The 4,337-nt window shown below is 56.8% G+C and overlaps 1 non-coding gene across 1 annotated transcript; it reads right to left on the reverse strand.

Annotated features, from left to right (window-relative positions):
- Positions 1-568: 568 nt before the first annotated feature.
- Positions 569-709, reverse strand: LOC142821412 (U4 spliceosomal RNA). The gene has a single exon (XR_012898186.1). It is a non-coding gene; the product is annotated as a U4 spliceosomal RNA (small nuclear RNA).
- Positions 710-4,337: the final 3,628 nt, after the last annotated feature.

Below are 4,337 nucleotides of genomic sequence, written 5' to 3' on the forward strand. Positions count from 1 at the left end.
TTGGGCGTGTTTTCAGAGATAACTTCCAATCGCATCTGCAACAAACTGCAGCTTTTAAAAAACTGATTTTGACAACGTTTGGGAAAAGTCAGTGTAGGGCAGGAGGTGACGGTGCTGCCTCAGATAACGCTGTGAGCGAACTCATGGCAACTGCTGAATTGTTTAGTGTTAGGGGAAGGTAGCTATTAATGGGACAATGTCAGATTGGAAGGAGGTCTCTAGGGGGCTCCCCAGGGATTTATTCTGAGTCTGGTGGTCTTTATTATCTTTAGCAATGACCTGGATGTAGCAATAAGAGCATAAACCACTGTAAAATGGAAGGCGTCCATCAAGCCGTTTGTCACAGAAAACGGTTTATAACACGTTGGAAAACCTGAGCTTGTACAAAACAACAAAAATGAAAGACTGCTTTAGAGCTTTCATTACAAGCTTCTATATTAAACCATGGGAAATCATGGAAAAAACTTAAAACGCAAAAACATAAAACTAAGTGATACAACGACTGAAGAACAGCAGTACGAATACAAAGAAACACAATTCTTTATTTTATTAAACAAAGTTTGTCCAGCCTCCGCAGAGACCACCAAAAATTGCCGATGCCGACTGTGTTTCAAGTCGTCACGGCGGGGTATTGGGAAAAGTTTTCAATTAGCAATAATCACACCTCGGATTAACCTCATCGGTTACGATATTGCCACTGCGCAAAGATAATGAAACTATCCCTCGGCGCCGTCACCCCGGGCCGGCCACGGGCTCCCAGCTTAGGGCGAGGCCCGGTACCGTGGCGGGAAGCCGGGTACGAAGTGCCCCAGCACCGCTGCCTCCGGAGCCCCGACAGCCCAGCCAGACCCAGCGGGCTTGCGGGGTTCAGCGCTTCTGTGCGGCTCAGAACACTCAGCTGGCCGCAGAGGCCTCTGGGAGCGCGATGGAAATGTGAGACTGACGTCACCAGGCGGGATCCAGCCTGTGGGCTCCAGAGGCCGAGCAGCCGTCAGCCGCTTCCTGGCTTTGCCTATTTGAAACCTCACTTGAGCTCAGGAGTGTTCTAAGAGCCCCTGCCCCAGCCTCGCGGGAGGGTCCACTGGCCGTAGGGATGAACTGATCCGGGGGACAAATAATGAAAAACAGGGTCAGGGGGCGCTGGTCAGAGGTTCAAAACAAGGGAGCTGGACGAGGACGGGAGCACAGGACCCTGGAGAGCTCCCACTGCTCCTCAAAGCGATGGCAGGAGCCAGAGGACGCTGCCCAGAGGATCTCTGCGGGGATATGTGAAACTGGGGAGGATCAGAAATAGGCCCCACAGTGGCAGAGCACCCCCAAGTCCAGCTTCCTCCTCCTGGGGTAATAGACAAGGCCAGGAGGAGGTTGAGGAGAATGTTTTATGGGGCCACTGATGGGCTGTTCATAAATAAAAAGGTGCGGAGAAAAGTGCAGCCAGAACAAGAGGTTCTGGAGGATACGTTCTGGCTTTGCAGCCGGCTGGGGGGCGGGGGTCTCTTACCTGGGCCTGGGATATGTGGCTGCAGGGGTTGTTACCCGGCGGAGACACGTGGTGGGGGAGGGGGAGAGGCTGTCACTGAACGTCTCATTGCAGCTGAAATGCTTGGAAATCACAACACCACGTGGGGGCTGCTGGGTGATTTCCCGCCAGATTTTTCCGGCAGTTCGACATGGATGGAAACCAGCCCCCACTGCGCGTGCGCAGAACAGTCGCCTCTGGGGCATCAATGCCTTGTGCTCAGCCTGGCACGGGACATGGGAGCTGAAAATCGCAGGGCGCTGGGCCACTCCGCAGCCGCCCGGAGACTGACAGCGCGTGCGGATCGGCCCCTGCAGTGGGGGAAGGGGAAACACCCCATAGAGGGGGTCCCCATTTACACACACGACAGCTGCCCCCAGAGATGGCTGCGCCTGCGCGTGGGGCGGTATCAGGCCATAGGGAGATGTGGGGGCTGGACACTTCCGAGGGGAGGCGCCCGGGCGGTGACAAATGCAGCAGGGGCCGATCCTCATCGTGTGACTGTGGGGAAGCCCCCAGGACAGCGCGTCACCCCGAGAAGCGGCGACACAGCCCCGGACACTGACCGGGCAGCGCTTTGCCCGCCTGAGTCCCTGCCCGCCCCGCATCTCTGTGCTTCCCCTCCCCGCGGGATTCACACTGACAGCAGCGGCCCCGGGATGCTCCTCGGGAACGTGACTCCCAGGCGGGGACACTGCGATGGGTCCCGATCCACTGTCGGAAACGTCACTGGCCGCCCCTGCCGGCGGACATGCGCTGGGATGGCCGCGCACGGGGAGCGGGTCTCACGCCAAGGGTAGTCCCGACCCCATCGAACGCCCACCACCAATTGGCAGCACAGCGCCGCCAGTTCCCCATCGGACCAGCCTCTGCGCCGACCTGAAACACAAGCCAAGGCACAGTCCCCCGAGGGGCGGGGTGTGACTACCGGGGCAGGGGTTCGCACGAGAACAAATGTTCGTGGGTTAAAAGACGCGTTGGAAATGTCCCGGTGCCTCTGACCAACGCCCCTTTCCCCCGCTCCCCCTCCCCCAGCGCGCCTGGGCAGCGGGTGACCGATAGAGAGTTCTCAGAAATGATGTTTATAGGGAGGCGATGCAGCACTTGTGAGTTGTGGGGTGTGCGCAGAATGCACCAGCCCGTTTGTCTCTGCGAGTATCTGGGAGGAAATAAATGAATAGACACCAAACCTCCCTCGTTCTCGGCATTCCCTGGAATGTGACCCTGCTCCGCCAGCACCGCCCACCACAGAATCCGAACATAACTCCTGCAACCCAACTTCAAACCAGGCCACGCTGAGTGCAAGTCTCCCGTCCCACTCCCAGCCGGTCGGGTAGTGCTCGTTAATTATAAAATACAGACTCTTTGGCAGAGACCCACAGTCCATTTCCCGCAAGTGTCTCTGCATTGGAAATGACCAGAGAGATAACAGCCCCAAAGGGGTGTGTGACCGGGTGGGTCATTTATGCGGGGATGCCCTGTTCACACCTGTGCACCATTGAACTGTTCACTCCACCTGCTCCCCAGACAGACTTTGTAAGTCGGAGAGTTCGGGTTAGTGGCAGATGAACAGAGTCAGGGACATTCGCGTGACAAGTTAGGAGAGAGACAAGGTCACTTTTGCAACCATTAGCAACCAGGGGCGCAGTTTTCTTACTTGCCGTGTGTGTGTTGGGACGAATGTGGCGCAGCATCTGCCTCGCCTTTCCCCTCCCCCCACAGCTGCCTGCCTCCGAACACTTCATCTCTCCCTCCCTCCTTTCCTCCTCCACCCCTCCTCCGTACATGTATCTGCACTTGAACTTTTCTTTCTTTCTTTCTTTCTTTCTTTCTTTCTTTCTTTCTTTCTTTCTTTCTTTCTTTCAAAAAAATTTCCATCCCAGCTTGCTGGTTGCTAGGCTGGGGCTGTGGGTGACCCCCACTGGCTGCTGCCTGTAGCACGGCCCAGCAGGACAGGGGATGAGTCACTAGGCAAGGGTCTCTCAACCTGTCCTACCAGCTACCCCCCAGGGAGAGAAACAAAGGAAGGTGGAATGCCGCCCCTGGCGGGGGGACAGGGCTGGAAGAGAGTTTTACTTTCTGTCTGGGAGCATGGAGGAGACAGCCTAGGGAAAGGGGCTGGGATTTAGGGGCCTAGTCTGCCCCATCTCAAGGGGGGCTGAGGCATCCTAGGCCTGCCCTGTAACCAGATTACATCTATGGTGTGTTGCATCCTGGAGAGGCAATAAACTCCCTCTGTTCTACTGGCTGGGGGAGCCTCTCCATGCCATTACGGGGGTGCAGGAGAGGGGAAAACCACAACGCGCCGTCACACCAGCTATTCAGGGAGAACTGCCCAGTTGCGTTTCCTCCTCTTTCCTTTTTCTTCCCATTGGTAGGGCGGTTGGTTCGGGAAATCTCTTTGCTCTGAGCTGATCTGGCCTCGTTGCGCTGTTCGGAATCCGCGTCCCCTTTTTGTGCGAGTCCCTGCTGGGCTCTGTGTCCCCTGGCGCAGTAATAGGTGCCGCTGTCTCCGGCTTCCAGGCTTCTCATTTCCAAATACACCTCGCCCTTGGAGGTGTCCCTGGAGATGCTCAAGCGGCTTTTCAGGGACTCCGAGTAGCGCTTGTAGTCATACCAGTACACAGTGGTTAGCCACTCCAGACCTTTCCCCGGGGTCTGTCGGATCCAGCCAAATCCATACCCGTACTCAGTCAGAGAGAATCCGGACACGGAGCAGGTGAGGCTCAGGGTCTGCGAAGGCTTCACCTGGGCGGCTCCGGGCTGCCGCAGTGTCACCTGGGAGCGGCCACCTGCAAAGAGCCAGGAGAAACCTCAG

Source organism: Pelodiscus sinensis, chromosome 30 (genome assembly GCF_049634645.1).
Source record: "Pelodiscus sinensis isolate JC-2024 chromosome 30, ASM4963464v1, whole genome shotgun sequence".
NCBI lineage: Eukaryota > Metazoa > Chordata > Testudines > Trionychidae > Pelodiscus > Pelodiscus sinensis.